General features: G+C 40.3%; 1 pseudogene; it reads left to right on the top strand.

Annotated features, from left to right (window-relative positions):
• Nucleotides 1-14996: 14996 nt before the first annotated feature.
• Nucleotides 14997-15106, top strand: LOC150110027 (U2 spliceosomal RNA; annotated as a pseudogene).
• The last annotated feature ends 2135 nt before the right edge of the window (nt 15107-17241 follow it).

The following is a 17241-nucleotide window of genomic DNA, read 5'->3' as shown; positions in this document are numbered from 1 at the left end:
GTACAATTGCAGAGTTTGCTTTTCTGCATGCATAAACTATGTGAGAGTTAAAGTTTAAACGGTTATCAAGTTGAATGCCTAGATATTTGGTGCTAGATCTCTATGGGATGGCTGTGTTAAAAAGATTAACTTCTCCAACATGAGATGCTTGTCTTCTTGTGAATAGAATGGCGGTGCTTTTATCGGCATTTACAGATATTCTCCATTTTTTGAACCAGTCTTCTAAATTTGTTGCTGCAGTTTGTAATCGCTGAGTAGCTATATTAGGCCTGAGAGATCTGCTAAGAATTGCCATATCATCCGCGTAACTAGCTATAGTGGTTAGTGATGTGCTAGGAACATCAGAAACAAAGATGTTAAAAAGCAGCGGTGAGAGCAGCGAGCCTTGAGGGACACCAAGCAGTGATTTGTTTCAGTGAGGATCTAATTCCACGCAACTTAACCTGAATTTTACGGTCCTGTAGAAAGGAGTTAATAATTTTGGTAAGATAAAGAGGGGTGTTGGCTGCAATTAATTTGTAGATGAGACCTTTGTGCCACACCTTATCGAAAGCTTTTGCAACATCTAGAAAGATAGCTCCTGTGCGCTGTTTCCAGTTAAAGCCTGTAATGATGAACTCAGTCAGTCTGTGAATTTGCTGTGTAGTGCTATGTCCAGTACGGAAACCAAATTGTTCTTTCGGAATTATGTTATTTTTATTTACCCCCATATTAAGTCAGTCGAGAATGACTCTTTCTGCTATTTTTCCTAGGCATGATAGAATACTGATAGGTCTATAGTTCTGTGGCATCTGAGGTGCTTTACCAGGCTTGAGAATAAGGAAAATATCGGCTTGTTTCTATCTTGAGGGGAAATAATTATTTCTCAGAATTGCATTGATAATGGCTACTAAATGCATGACAGCTTTGTGTGGGAGGGCTTTAATTGTTTTGTTGGTAATTTCGTCTGGACCAGGGGCTTTTTTGTTTTTAAGCTTCTTGATGATTGAATAGACCTCTTTAGGTGAGGTGGGGCAGATATTTTCACAGCTACAAGGTTTCCGAAGCACAGAGCGTACCTTAATATGTATTTTTTCTATGAAGACTAGATCCGCTTGTGCATAATTAGGACGGCACTGAAGTTGGAGGGCCTGAACGAGAGCTTCCGCTTTTTCATTATCATCTCTGTAAACTAAACCTCTTTCTCCGTGAATGGGCTGGATGTTCGAGCGATCTGCACGGAGAGCTTTAATCAATTTCCACAGAGAATTATCTTCAGTTTTGAAACAACAGAGTTTTCTTTCCCATTGCTGGTTTCTGTGATCTTTTAAAGCGTAACGGACGAGGTTGGACGCTAAATTTAGTTCTCGACGGTCTTGCGGAGATAGCGGGTTGTGATAGCGGCGTCTGAGCCTATTTTTGTTCCTTATCAGAGCAAGGATTTCTGCAGGAAGTAAGTTAACTTGAGCTGGGGTGGAAATAGAGCAAGCTGCGGATAAGCCAGCGCGTATTTTACATTCTAGATTGTTGACTGCCGCGTCAATTTCTTCACGGGTGGAAATAGTGGGTACTGAGTCTATGATAGTGTTCATTTTAGCCTTGAATTTTGCAAAGTTAGTGTGGGACTGGCTAGGAATGAGCTCAAGTTCCTCCCCTAAACTTAATAGTACTGGATTGTGATCTGAGCTTAGCTCGCCAACCACTTGAAGTCGGAATTGATGGGAAATATTGTTAAAGATAGCAATATCCACCGATCGCTCCGTAATGTGTTGGCTCAATCGGGCCTGCAATAACAATATTTCTCTTCAAGGCAAAGTTGTAGAGGATCATTCCGTTGCTGTTAGAACTCTTGCTGTTCCATAAAGGGTGCTTGGAATTAAGATCTCCTGCTACAATTATTGCTTCATTTGTATCTAGTAGCTGGGAGAGATCAGAGGGGAGTAGAGGTTTGCCAGGGGGGTTGTATACAGAATAAATTTTTAAGCTGCCTGCATTGTTGGTATGAATTTCTATGCCTGTCTCCTCGAGGTTAGAAGTATTAATCTTCTTAATCTCATTATAGCGAATGTTTCTTCTAACAAAGATGGCAGTGCCTCCACCTCTGGCATTAAGTCTGTCATTTCTAAGTAACGAGTAGTTTCTGAGTTTGGGATTATCGCAGGGACGTAGGTGAGTCTCGTTAATGAGGAGAATATCAATTTGCAATTGATCTGTAAGTTCCTGTAATTCCAAAATTTTGTTGTTAAGACCGTTTGCATTCCAGAATATTATCTGCATAGAATTTGATGTTGAAGCCGGATTAGTCATTAATCATGGAGAAGATGACTTGAGTATTCCTAAAGAATTTGTTGGTGTCGGCCTGGCTTGGATTTGTTTTGCTGAAGACCATTAGCATTTCCCCTAGTGAGGCAGCGAGAATTGCTGAAGAATTTTGACTGCTAGTTGCAGGAGATACCTTAGTGTTACTCGAGGAAACCACGGAAGCAAAAGATTTATCTGGTGTAACTTTTTGCGCTTTGATTTCAGGCACAGATCTCACAGTATTTTTCTGAGTGGGCTGGATTAACTCCTGTCTAGGCTTTTGAAGGTTGGATGGGTGGAGAGAACAACCCTTGTAATCTGCAGTTCGCACATTTAGCAGGTGTGGTCTTTGGTTTGACGCAAGTATGTGAGGGATGGCTGCCACCAACTTCACACACTTGTATTCTGGTCTGCATAACATTTGCGCATGCCCAAATTTTTGGCAGCGATGGCATTGACCAGCGGATGCCTTTCTTCTCAGTGGTTCGGTCTTGATAACCAAGTTGCAGACAACCTTAAGATCGTAAATTTCTCTCTGATCTTTACTGATCTCTACTAAGACCAGAGGCATGGGGCGCTTGTCTGATCGATACATTCGAGAAATCTTGATCGGCTCCAAGCCTTGTAATCTAAGGTCAGTAGCTATTTCTTCTGTTGTTATATTTTCTACTAATCCTCTGATCACTACCTTGAGGTTCTTTTCACTTTTAAGCTGGTAAGTATGGTATGGAAATTTATGATCGTCCATAAGTCTGGTAGTCCGTTGTTGCTTCAGGCTGTATGTGGACTCCATCATCTGCGTTTTTGGCTGATGAGAACTTGATGTTATTTTTCTTCATCGACTCTGCAAGCAACGACCATTTTTCCTTAGATCGCAAGACTACTGGTGGGTTCCTCTCTTTGGGCTGTATCGGTATATTTGTCTCTGTTCTTGCACTAGATTGTGCTGATGTGTCCATTTGAGGTGCAGATCCAGGTTCTGCAGCAAGAGACTCTTTCTTTCTCTTCTTTCTGCTGACTTCCTGGTAATCATTGGAATATATGACAGTTACTGCAGCGGAGGAATTGACGCTGTCATGCGTGAGGCTAGGAGAAAGTGCGGAGGTTTGAGGGTCTTCTGTCTCGACCTCCATAATCTGATGAACTTCTACCTTTCCTGGCCATTTTGTGTGTAAGATGTTACCAATTTCCCGAAAGAAAGCTAGAAGTTCTTTGAAGGAGAGATCTTCATATGGTGAATCCATAATCTAGACTTGAAGTGGGGGAAGGACCTGCCTTGTCCCTTCAACACCGAGTGCTGCACAGGGCTGGGAACAGGAGAGGGTCTGGAAAATGTTTTTGAAGATAAAAATAAAAGTCTTACCTGCTCTGATGATCGAGCACTCTGTTGACGCTATATGAGAACATCAAACAATCACTATTTTAATTTTAATGTTGAAAGGAACTCTGAACTAATCATTAAAAACAAAACTTAATCACTGCTGTAATACTACAAGGAGCGCTGATAAATACGTCTGTACTCGCTGATAAACAACTCTCTAGTTAATATCAAGTTTGTAGCGAACAGAACTTACCACACTTCTATGAGTATTGCCGATAGGTGTCCTAATAAATTATTAGATATATGAAGAGCCATTGGCTTCAATTCGGCGACATGTTCTGTAAGTTATGGTTATTTGTGTAGGTTGATCAAGGTGAGAAGGAGTGGAGGGTGCTGTTATCAGGAAAACTGTGTCGAGGATTGGTCTACTTCAGTGGTGTCCTCCATTATCGAAAAATAAACCCAACACTGTAAGTTAAGAACATCACTTCACAAACTTCGCGCTAAGAAACAAACGAAAAACACAAAATGGTGTTTAGTTTATGGAATATTAAAATATGTTAAATACTATAATGAAAGAAATATATGTCTTTTTGGGGATCGACAATCCCTTTTGTATATCTCAACTTTCGAGTATACTAGCGCATACCGAAAGCAGCGTATTCTGAAAGCAGATGTTCTTGTCGTGGTTATGCGCTGTTACATATTAAATATTCAATTTTATTAAAAAAACCTAACAAATATGAGAAAAAATAAAAATGCGAGAAAATATATCTAAGTTAGGATGAATGTCACCATATAAAACTTGAAAGCTACCTCTATTAGTGTTAAGTCCTTGATAAAATCTGCATGCATTGCATGTGGTGCCATCTAGTTTCAAAAGCTTGTACTGCAACTATGCATTTGCTTATTTAAATAATACAATGAAATGCACTTGAACCATGTTTTTCTAGTTTTTAACTGTCGTAGTAATTTGTATTTTATAGATAATACAAATTTCAGAACAAACAGAAATTATAAATGCTTTGAAACTTGGTGGTTCTAAAATCTGCCAATAAGAACAGATCCACAAGGATTTAATAACTAGCTTAAACTGGCGAATTCTGTGTATTTCAATTTATAGAACTTAAAAACTGAACTTCTTCTCCCCTAGCAGTGTGTCATCGTTCTCTGTTGTATGTATGTACCATCCGTATATGAGAAAGGTGAAAAATAGGGCCTCAGTTGCGTTCTATAGCCTTGGCGAGGGACTTGAAGGCTCGCCTGCGTCATAAGTCTTATCACCCTTACAAACTCTGCTCTGGATGTGTTCATTTATAATTATTATTATTTTTTTTTCAGTTGTTACGGATTAAGTGAGGTGCTGGACTTTTGCACTTGAACATCGGACACATGCGCAATAATCAGCACAAAGTTGCTTCATCCACTTGCAATGCAAAGTCAGAAGTTTTTAGTTTATGAGTTAATTGATCGCAAAGATCTTCAGATCTAACTACAGTTCCTGTTCACATTCAAATGAGTCTTTTTATATTTTGCAATTCTATAGGCAACTTACACAAAATGCAACTATTCAACAAGGATACAAGCGATGCTTTGGATGCCATGGTTTCTACCAGAATCGATTTTTCTCTGTGAAAAAAAAAATTAATGTCTTGCCAATAATAAATTGATATCTACAAAATGTGAGGATGAGAACCTAACTTGAAAAATACTATGTATGGTTTCAAAAAATATTTCGACTTATTCGGTTCCATGGCATCTAGATAATATTTACGTGAAAAGTAAACACTTTGGTTTTCCCTCTCTATTCCGTAAGTAGAAATAGATTTCCAATCGATTGATTGTGTACTGTGTGTAATTGTAGCCTTGTACCAAGTCATCAAGTTATTCATTATTTATAAAATTTGTTGTCATATGTACTGATGAAAATGAATGGCATTTTAATACTTCCAGATGTATTACCTGCTATTTCCGTTGTGCCTTAAAATCACATCACGTGCCCGACACGTGTTGCGAGGCTGATGGAAAAAACTAATCGTAGATGGCAGCACACGAGTAATGTTAAAAATTCAAGAAATTTCAATGGACTTCTTCGGTTGGAATCATAGTATTTTTCAAGTTAGGTTCTCATCCTCACATTTTGTAGATATCATTTTTTTTTCGTAAATTATTATTATTTAATTCTTGCTTTTCGTTTTCCCCTCTCCCCCAAAAAAGGATCTCGGGGGAGAATTAAAGAGTGGGAGTGTCCCTCACTTTGGAAACCTAGGCCTGGTACCACCATCACCACCAACAACCACACACACACAATTGCAGTAGCCCGTCTATATCTCGGTGATTATATAGGAGATATTAAATATCTCCTATATAATCACCGAGATTATATAGGAGATATAATCCCGTAAATTCTAATAGTAATCCTAATCGTTCGTTTTTAAATGGTTTAATAATTTAAAAAGATGTCATTTGATAGTTCGGGTTTAAATTAAAAAATAATATTCGATTATACTTTTTATTTTTCTGAATTCTTTTGCCAACTGTTTTATATCAGTGGCTATTCATCAGAAATAAACTCTACAATGCGATGTCTGATAATCGTAACCCGGATGATGCATTGTTAAGAAATTATTATACCACAATTACTTGTAGTGATAAAATCAAACTGGGATTTCTGTGTGTTTTCTGCTGTTTAGTCGCATTTATTACCTCTGAATTCGTGAATGAGTTGCTAAAAATACAACTTCGAAATACAACTTTAAGTATTCGGGAAAATGGAAATTTACTAAGATAAAAATAAACATTAGTGAAAAATGAGTTGCATACTTAAAGAGAGAACCTCCGGTTAATCAAAATATATATGCACACGGAGAGATATGTAGTTAATGACATGTATCGGGGGAGACAATTCAGTAAATAGCTTGCTCCTTTCTTATCAGCGTTTCCGCTAAGTGAGCCCATTATTCGTCATCTAAAGTGAAGGTGATGGCAACTCGACCCACTAATTATCTCTCGTGGGACGTTTGCTACATTTTTTTGTGATCTTCACTTTTTTGTAATTCACTAAAAACTACGTCAACGGATCTAACAACAGAAAAAAAACGAAGTAGGCAAGTTAGAAAGTTTTTAAAGAAATAAACGACAAAATCGTGTGTGTGTGTGTGTGTGTGTGTGTGTGTGTGTGTGTGTGTGTGTGTGTGTGTGTGTGTGTGTGTGTGTGTGTGTGTGTTCACCAATTACAATAATTTCTGCTTATTAATAAGTTTTATACAATAATACACCACTTTTAGATATTTATCGCGTTCATTATTATTATTATTAAGTGACACCTCCAGCGAGTCCAAGGACTCATCAAATTAGGGCACACTCTACCTAGCTAAATACATCTCATCCTCTTCAATACTAACATCAACGCCATCTACTGCCTATCACCACCACCACCAACGGTATTTATTTATTTTATTTTATTTTATTTTTGTCTGTGTTCAGAAGGCCGATTTGTCTGTATTATCTGTTTGTTTTACTTTCAGAGACCAAATTAAATTACGTATCTAATACAACGTGTTCCAAAAATCCGTGACCAATTGCAAATCTCTCAATGTAAAAATATACCTTATACCTTGGCTACTTGATATCTCTTAATATATCTTTAGTTTTGGCTCTCTATTTCAGTAATATCTTTAGTTAAAATTTTGGTTGAGATAAAAGTGGTATAATGGATGCTACTCATTTTACACAGCTTGACAATAAAAGTTGCTTTATTTTTCTTAAAAATAATATTGTAACTTATATTTAGTTTTAAAATATATTTTAAAATTAAAATAACTTTAAATATTTTCTTAATATTATAAAAATATTTTATACACCTTTAAAAATTGCAATAATTTTTTTATAAAACCCTTTAAGGCAGATAGCTGTGCGTAGTGAGGTAGGAAGGGGACTGATACATTCAATCCAATATTCTTGGGGGGTAATGGATGGCAATGCTGTAGCCAATGAAGTTCTAACTGAGGCTCGGCTATTGCTATTACCCTCCTGCCATGATCAGAACTTTAATTGCTCAAAATAACACCTTATCCCTACACTGTCTTTTACAGATAACGGGGAATATGAAAAGCATTCTTGCTTCGCCCCTTTAAGCCAGTCCTTATAAGGACTAAAGCTGTGCGTAGTGTTAGATACAATCTCTAATACTATTTTTTATGATCTTTTGTGCGGCTTAGATCAAATGTGTAGTTCATTTTTGTGAACTTTCCCCATAAGTGATTAGCAAATTGTAGTATAGTATATGTTAGCTCAGTTATTATCGGCAAAGCGTCTCATAGATGCACTTGATAATCTCATAGATGCACTTGATAATAAACTACAGCAGCAGGTACAGAATAAACCCAAGACTGGGGCAAAAACAACACACTCGGTGGTGGGAATAGCTTAGCCCCCCCCCCCCCCCCCCCCTCACCAGCATGGCCTTGCCGCGTACGCGAACCCTTGGAATCGAAGTGGAAGCTGATCTACGACCTCGATGTTTGTCCAAAGCCCTCATCGAAAGCGTCGGCGCTGAGCAGATTTTTGGGTTTACTCCCTTTGGTGGTGGCCGCTTCCAAGTAGTAGTAAGGAGTGAGCAAACACGATACAAACTACTTGCAGGATTCGAATGTAATGGAAAAACAATAGTTCCATTTTTGGTAGGGAGCATTACCAAACTACTTAGAATCCCCAGATTCCCTTTAGAATATATTGAAACGGATGTAAAGATCATCCACGAAATATTCGGGAAATGGGGCGTTCTACACAAGGTGGAAGTCCTAAATGACGCAGAAAACCCCAAATGGAAGTCGGGTGAAGTCCACATCTCCCTCGAGATGAAAATGCCCGTTCCAAACTTCATTATTATTGGATCCGCCAGAGTAATGATAAATTACCCTGGTGTAAAAAAAACAATGTTTTAGATGTGGTGCTTTCACTCACCTTGGGGCGGACTGTCCTAGAGTGAAATGTAAAAACTGCCTCAAAGCAGGTCACAACCAAGAAAACTGTGAGTCAGTTTGCCTGAAATGTGGGGTCATTGACCACAAAGTGGACACATGCCCATCCAGAACCCTTGCTGAGAGGATGGGTGGTGCAATCACGCCAGCAACTCCACCAAGCAATGGAAATGACACACCACAGGAAGCTTCTCCTCCTTTCGAGGCTGCTCCTGATATAACAGAAATCCATACCTCCACGTCTAAGAAAAACCGAAAGGGGAAAAAAATTTCCACAAGCAGTAAAATCCAACAAGAAGAAACAGTCGCTATTGAAACCATCAATACCAATATAGATACTAATACAGATGATATAGATAGGGAAGAAGGAAAGATGAAGGTGAACACCAACACCTCCAAACGGCCATTAAGCCCACAGGAAGAAGAGTTGGTAACGCCCAAAACAGCAAAAGTATCTGAGACCGCCCACCCAGAAGTCCCTCACGCGAAAGCAGGGGAGACACTCAGCCATCTCATCAGAGGTATCCCAGGGATGGCGGAAAAATTCAAAGAAGCGATAAAAAACTAGGAGAACCTGAACTTCACCTCACAGGAGAACATGGATCTGACATCGTTAGTGCAAAATGGGGTGACATTTTCGTTGATGACATCAGCAAAATCACCCCTGAGCAAGTAGAGGTAGCCCAGGATTTAGACGAGGAGGCAGCTTCGGCGTTCTTCATAGCTCTCTGCAAACTAGACATGGCCAAGGGAAGTGAGGTGGCCAAAAGAATCATAACAGCCCACAACAAAAGAAAGGAACAGTAACCACCTTGTGGATTTCTGTACTCAGCTTCACTGGTTTTTAGCTCCCACAGGTGGGGGAGGACCTGAGAACCCGAGCGGCGAAGGCTTACAGCGAGGCGGTGCAGTTCCTTGTGAGCTGCATCACTCGGGCCAGATCCTTCCTCCACCTCTAAGTTTAACTTTCAATTTTTGCTTTTCTCTGTACTTTTTTGTTTTTGTTTTGTTACACGTTTCCTTTTTAGGATTTTTCCTTTTTGGTAAAGTGAAAAATCAACGACCGTTTTAGAAACGCCCCTGAGGGACAAACAGGTCAACTGAGGCCTCTTTAACCTACCTCTACCACTATGCACTCTATCTTTATTTCCTCTCCTACTATCTGCTGACTCTCAGCCTATCTTACTCTACAGGCCGATGATGAAGATTTGTTGAACTCACAAATTATATTATTTATTATTTTCTCAGTATTAAACTGGTCATTCCGGTTGAAATTTCAGAATTTTCCTAGTTTCTTACAAATTGTTATACGTAATTTTAAAGGTTATTTACCAGTTCCTTTTTTTCATGTAGTGCTTCTTTCATTTGTTTTTCCCTACTTTCCTCGGGCAGACACCTGAAGAGGGGACTGACCGGGGAAAGCTGAAAAGAATGGATGGAGGGAGATAATGTCGGAGATCTGCTTGGTGCTGACATTTAAGTCAGGCCAAGTAGATCGACTGAGGCCTCTTTTAACTATCTATTGCTATCCACTCTATCCTCCTCCTCCTCTCTCACTATCAAGCTGACTCTCAGCACAACTTTTTTAAATCTAAAGAGGCCAGTGATGAAAGGCACGAACTCCCATTCGACCATTTATTACGGTTGGACTTCTTTTGGCTAAGTTCAAAGTGTGGTGGAGTGTAGTATGTTTTATAGAATAATAGTATCTGTTCTCATGAGCCTTTTTGCCAAGAGTTGCAGCTCTATCAAGTTATTTTCAGTCTTTTTTCCTAAATTTTGGTTTTCTGAAGGCGAAGAAGTGCTTGGAGCTTGCTCCACGTCTGCCACGATCTGCCGTGGTGTTGTCCTACCTCGAGGATCAGCTCACTCCTGTGCCGTGACGTCATCGATCGAATTTCTGTCCTGCCTTGTGACTTGTGACTTAAATTGGTGTGATGGAGATCCAAGCCCTTGGCTTTTACTCCCTTTGTCTTGTATGTGTGTGTCTCTTGAGGGAGGGGGGGAGTAGTTATTGAGCAAGTGCTCGCCCTATTCGGGCTGTGTGGTTTATGGTTAGCTTTGGAATAGCAGGATTGTTTTGGGGCGTTTGTGTTTCATTTTATCCTGTTCATTATAATCTGTCGCTGTCCTTATTAGTTGGTTTGGGTGGGTGGCTGCTTGTGTGAAGTAATTTGTGGCTGTTTGTTGGAGGTATTTGAGAATTGTCGGTGTATTTGCTTCTCGATGGAGCTGTGTGTTTCGTATGAACCATGGGGCGTCAAATGACATTCTTAAACATTTGTTTTGTATTGTTTGGAGTTTTTTGATGTTGTAAGGTGCTGTGTGACTCCACGCGGGAGATCCGTATGTTATTATGGGCCTTATGATTGATTTGTAGATGAGTAGTTTGTTGTCTATGCTTAAGCAGCTGCGTCTGTTGGTTAGTGGGTATGTTTGGGCTATGACTGTGTTTGCTTTGGCGCATGTGTGTGCAATGTGGGTATTGAAGTGTAGTTTTTTGTCAAGTTGTATTCCTAGGTATTTCGTTGTTGTTACCCATGGGATTATTTTGTTGAATATGTGTACTGCTTTGTGGGGGGATTTTTTCCTCCTTGTGAACAGTATTGCTGCGCTTTTATCTCCGTTTACGTCGATCCTCCAGTTTTAGAACCAGAGTTCGAGTTCATTTGCTGCGGTTTGTAGTCGTTTTGTTATCAGTTTTGGGCATAGTGATCTGGTTAAAATGGCTGTGTCGTCTGCGTAGTAGGCAGAAATCGTTGTTTTGTTCTGTGGGATATCAGCCATGTAGATGGCAAATAATAGGGGGGAAAGTAGTGATCCCTGTGGAACTCCAGCTGTGACTTTGCGTTCAGTGGATATTATTCCTTGTATTTTCACTCGGAATTTTCTGTTTTTTAAGTATGAGCTGATCAGGAGGACTAGGTGTATTGGTACTTTTGCTGTTATTAGTTTATGTAGGAGACCGATGTGCCATACTTTGTCGAAAGCTTTGGCTATGTCGAGAAAAATGGCACCGGTTTGTTGTTTCCAATTGAAACCGTGTGTGATGTATTCTGTGATTCTTTGTACCTGTTGTACCGTGCTGTGGTGTGGTCTGAACCCGAATTGTTCGTCTGGGATGATGTTGTTCTTGGTGGCTATTTCTTGTAGTCTGATCAGGATTACTTTTTCGGATATTCTTCCGAGACAGGAGAGGAAACTGATGGGTCGGTAATTTTGTGGGAATTTCGGGTCTTTTCCTGGTTTGGGGATCAGGATTATGTCTGCAGTCTTCCAACGGTTTGGGAAATAGCTAAGCCTGAGCATCGCGTTTGTGATGGCAACTATGTGCATGAGTGCTTTGGGTGGTAGGTGTTTGATTAATTTGTTCGTGATTTTGTCTGGACCCGGCGCTTTTTTATTTTTAAGGTGTTTAATTATTTCGCGTATTTCTTTTGGGGATATTGGGCGGATATTCGGTTTCTGGTTGTGGTGCCTTAGTGCATGTCGCGTCTGTCGGGGTATTTTTGTGATAAATGTTAGGTCTACGTTCTTGTAGTTGGGGCTGAATTGTAGTTCTAGGCTGTCGGCGAAAGCTTCCGCTTTTTCGTCATCGCGGTAGACCGTGCCGCGTTCCCCATGGATTGGTGGTACGTATTGCGTGTTGCGAAGGCTTTTGAGGAGTTTCCATAGTGCTTGGTCATTTGGTTGTATAGATCGGAGTGTGTTTTTCCAGTGTTGGTTGCGGAAATCTTTGATTGCATAGCGGACTAGTTGAGTAGCTTTGTTGAGTTCTTGTCGGTCTTGTGGCGCTAGTGTTTTATGATATTGTCTGCGTATTTTATTTTTGTGCCGAATGAGTTTTCTGATGTCTTCTGGGAGTTGGTTTGGTTTGGTGTTGGATGTAATCGAGGTTACTGCTGCTAGGCTTAGCGTTATTTGTTTTTCTAGGTTGGAGACTGCAGTTTCGATATCTTGTTTCGTGGAGATGATAGGTATGGGTCCTATGGTGTCCTTGATTTTTGTGGGTAGTTGTGTCCAGTTTGTGGTGGTAGGGTTTGTAGTTGTTTCGTCCGGTGTAGCGCCCAGCTGGAGTAGGACTGGGTTATGGTCTGTGCTTAGATCGTTTATTGTTATTAGCTGGTATTGATGGTTCACGTTTTTTAGGATAACTATGTCTAGTACGTCTGGTCGCCCTATCGTGCCGTAGTGTGTGGGTTCGATCGGTCCTGCGACTACAATGTTCCTGTTAGCGATGAAATTGTGTAGGATTTTGCCGCTTTTGTTTGCAATCCTGCTATTCCATGCTGGGTGTTTTGCGTTTAAGTCACCAGCCATTATTATGGTTTCATTATTGTCTAGTAGCTTCCGCGTCTTCTGTCCTGCCAACAGAAGACGCGGAATCTCCCTGCCTGGGATTCCACGGACGCTGACGTCTGACGGAGCTCCTGTGGTAAGATTGTTTTTGCCTTTCTTATCCCCCCGTGCTTTTTTTTTGATCATATCGAAGTTCTCGCCCAGAGTTCGCACGCTAGGGTTTGAAATCGACCAGAACATCTCAAAAACGACGTTTGTGAGAGCTGTACTCACCGTCTGTAAGCAAGAAGACATTTATGGACTTACCCCTTATGGCGGCGGAAGGTTTCAAATCGTAGCCAAGACTATTGAAGCTAAGGAAAAGTTCCTCGAAGGAGTACAATGTGAAGGGACCAGATACCTTCCCTTCGTAGTTGGCAGCATCGTTAAGACTGTTATGATAAACAGATTCCCACTGGAATATCTTGGGGAAGGGGAAGACGTCATCAAAAATATCTTCTCAAAGTGGGGAATAGTTCGTAGGGTAACCATCGGCAAAGACGAGGACATCCCCGAGTGGAATTCAGGAGAAGTCTCCTTTTCCATAGAAATGAAAACTCCGATCCCAAATTTTGTACTCCTGGGCTCCACCAGGATAGTAGTGTACTACCAGGGAGTAAAGAAGCAATGCTTCATATGTAACTCCCTGGAACACCTCAGTGCCGCCTGTACTAAAAATAAATGCAGTAACAGCAGAGCATCATATCAGCCAATATAAGGCGCCTTGCCTGAAGTGCGGAGACGGAAATCACAAGATAGACGTCTGCCCAAACAGGACCTACGCGGAAAAAACGGGAGGAACCATTACGCCAACTGCACAGTCAGCATTAGGGAAAAATATAGAACATTCTCCAATTACAACTGCAACAGATACTGAAGCCCTCCCCAATCGGCCTCACAGGAAATGGTGATGAGACATCGAGTGAGGACGAAAAGGAAGCAGGCAGTCAGGAAAGCGAGAAACTCACAACAGACAATTTCAAGAAATCACCAGCTAAAAACCCAGAAAATGTCAAGAAGAAGGAAGAAAAAGAGAACAAGAAAAAAGACAAGGGCGTAAACGTGGAACATGCCGCCACTATCGGCAAAGGGGACAAACAGCAGAGCCAACAGGAAACAGAAGGAGTTACTACCTGGTCTAAGAAACACAAAGATTTAGTTGTCACTCACAATACCCCAGTTGAATCAGAAATAACAGAAGGAGACCAGAAGAAATCCCAGTTTAATGGAAAAAAGCCCCAAAACAGGAAGGAAAGTCGTCTCCGAATGGTCAAGTAAGGCTATAGTAAGAACTGTCTATGACGGCATACCAGAATTTCAAGGCAAACTATTGAGGATATTAGACAAATTAGAGCACACTTGGTTCATTGTAACAGAAAACGATAAAACAAAGACGACAGAACTCTTCAGTAATGACAGACATATAGAAGATGTAACTAAAATCACCCCAGAGCACATGGAAGCTTTCTACGAGCTAGGGAGCATGGAAAAAACAGTCCTACAGGAATCACTGAAGACGATAGGACAATCAATGAAGGAACACAAACCATCCAAGTTTAAACTTTTAAATTATTAAAAAAAAAAAATCTATTCCATATATCTTGTTCACATAGGAAGGGGAAGACCTGAGAACCCGAGCGGCGAAGGCTTACATCGAGGCGGTGCAGCTCCTTGTGGGCTGCATCACTCGGGCCAGGCTTTTTCCCCTCTCCTTTTTCAGTTCCTAATATGTTCAGTCTTGTTTGTGTGTAAATGTATGTATGTGTATGTAAGAGTCCTCTATTCATTTGTTTTTCCACTCACCTTCCCCGGACAGAAACCTGAAGGGGTGACTGGCCGGGGAAGGCTGGGAAAAAAGAACGGATGGAGTGAGGAAATGTCGGAGATCTGCTTGGTTTCTTACTATTTGAGTAAGGCCAAGTAGATCGACTGAGGCCTCTGTACCTAACTACCACTATCAACTCTACCTATCTACTCCTCTCTTACTATCAAGCTGGCTCTCAGCACAACTTTTTACTCTTAAAAGGCCAATGATGAGATGATATGAACTCACATTCTACCATTTAAGTTGTGGTATCGCTTCTCGGCCCTTTGGCTAAGATCAAGTGTGTAGTTTCTGACCGATAATATCGGTACGAGTCCTATCGGGTTTCACGATATTTAACCGGAAATCTACAGAACTTCCTAAACCCCGTACCCTCGGAATTGAGGTTGACGCCACAATACCGGCAAGGGCGATGGTGAAAGCTATCATAAACTGCGTCGGAGCAGAGAACATTTTTGGATTTACCCCTTATTGGGGGAGGATGATACCAGGTAGTGACTAAAAATATGGAGACCAGAGAAAAGCTTCTCCAAGGGTTTGACTGTGGTAAAGTAAAAGTATATCCCTTCATGGTTGGGAGCAACCTGAGAACCCTTAAGATACCACGATTTCCCCTAGAATATGCAGAGAACAACGATATAATTCATAGCGTATTCTCTAAGTGGGGAGTTGTACGGGAAATCCAGGTTCACAATGACGCCGACAATCCTGAGTGGAAGTCAGGGGCAGTAACTATCTCTCTTGAAATGATGACCGAAGTTCCTAACTTTGTGCTCATAGGATCTGCCCGGGTAATGGTAAATTACCCAGGCGTCAAAAAGCAATGCTTTAGATGTGGTGCCTTCAATCATCTTGGGGCAGACTGCCCTCGCATAAAATGCAAGAACTGCCTAAAAATTGCCACAGCCAAGAATAAAGTAGGAGAACCTGAACTCCTCCTAACAGGGAAATATGGACCCAACATCGTCAGTGCAAAATGGGGTGACCTCTTCGTTGATAACATCAGCAAAATAACCCCTGAGCAAGTAGAGGTAGCCCTGGATACGAGGAGGCAGCTTCGGCGTTCTACATAGCTTCCCTTGGCCATGTCTCGTTTTGACAAACCAGACATGGCCAAGGGAAGTGAGGTGGCCAAAAGAATCATAACAGCCAACAACAAAAGAAAGGAACAGTAACCACCTTGTGAATTTCTGTACTCAGCTTCACTGGTTTTTAGCTCCCACAGGTGGGGGAGGACCTGAGAACCCAAGCGGCGAAGGCTTACAGCGAAGCGGTGCAGTTCCTTGTGAGCTGCATCATTCGGGCCAAATCCTACCTCCACCTCTAAGTTTATCTTTCCATTTCTTCTCCGGATTTATTCTCTCTTAGTTTTGTTACATGTTTCCTTTTTAGGATTTTTCCTTTTTTTTTAAAGTGAAAAATCAACGACCGTTTTAGAAGCGTCCCTGGGGGGCAAACAGTCTTTTACCTACTCTACCACTATGCACTCTATCTTTATTTCCTCTCCTACTATCTATTGACTATCAGCCTATCTTACTCTACAGGCCAATGATGAAGTTTGTTACCTGTGAAATAGATAAAACCTCTGGTCAACTATGAAACGAGTTCTGAGAATGGTTTTAAACTATCTGCCATTCAAAATCGCCATATCCAAATAACTAGCGATGTTTGTACCGGAATTATAAAACATTAAGAATAGAAATCTTAAACTAAGTATTGACAAAAATGTTAGATATGAATAAATTAAGTAATAGTCAGTTGCTTTTACTTGGATTAAGAAATTGATTTTTTTGACGTTATTGTAATTAATCTTTAAACTATCTTAATTTTTCATCTTTAAAAGTATAACTTTTATTGATTGGAAATTGCATAAATGTTTATGAAAAAAAAATGAGACATATCTGCTTACTTTATACGAAAGTAAATATGCAGTTATATGTTGTAAGAGAAAAGTTGTATTCGAAGATCTATTCACAGCAGTTTCTAGTGACAAAGGACACTTTTAAAAGACCTCGAAAACTACCGGTTGTTTCAAAGAGCTTAATATTGGATAACTCAAAGCAACTCATGCTATGAGGTAGCATTTAAGTTAAGCTTTTGAACTGTGTTTTCTTTTGGCTATTTGAGAAGAAGAAGAAAAAACCTTCCACCCCTTAAACTCTTTTTATAAGTTTATAAAAGAGAATTTGATATTTGCATCCGGCTGCAATGTTGTAACAGATGTGGTCACAACTCTCTAGATCTAGAATATCCAGATAGATTCCGTTACTGGTGGTCTTGGCAAAGAACTGCTAACCTTACCTTTTGTTACGACGATGCACAGAATTTGTGGGTACAAAAACCACAAGTACGCTAACAAAACAACTGGAGAGAATTTAACTAAGCTGATTTAAAAGTGATAGCAAAATAAAACAATTAAATAAAAATGAAAAGATAGGGTAACATTAATATTCTAATTTTAATTAAAAAACAAACGTTGAATTCAGTGATTAAAC

Source organism: Typopeltis vanoorti, chromosome 1, assembly GCF_054136105.1.
Source record: "Typopeltis vanoorti isolate ZY-2024b chromosome 1, IOZ_Tvanoo_1.0, whole genome shotgun sequence".
Classification (NCBI taxonomy): Eukaryota; Metazoa; Arthropoda; class Arachnida; order Uropygi; family Thelyphonidae; genus Typopeltis; species Typopeltis vanoorti.
Note: the sequence above shows the minus strand (reverse complement) of the source record. Positions and strands in the feature narration are given on the sequence as shown.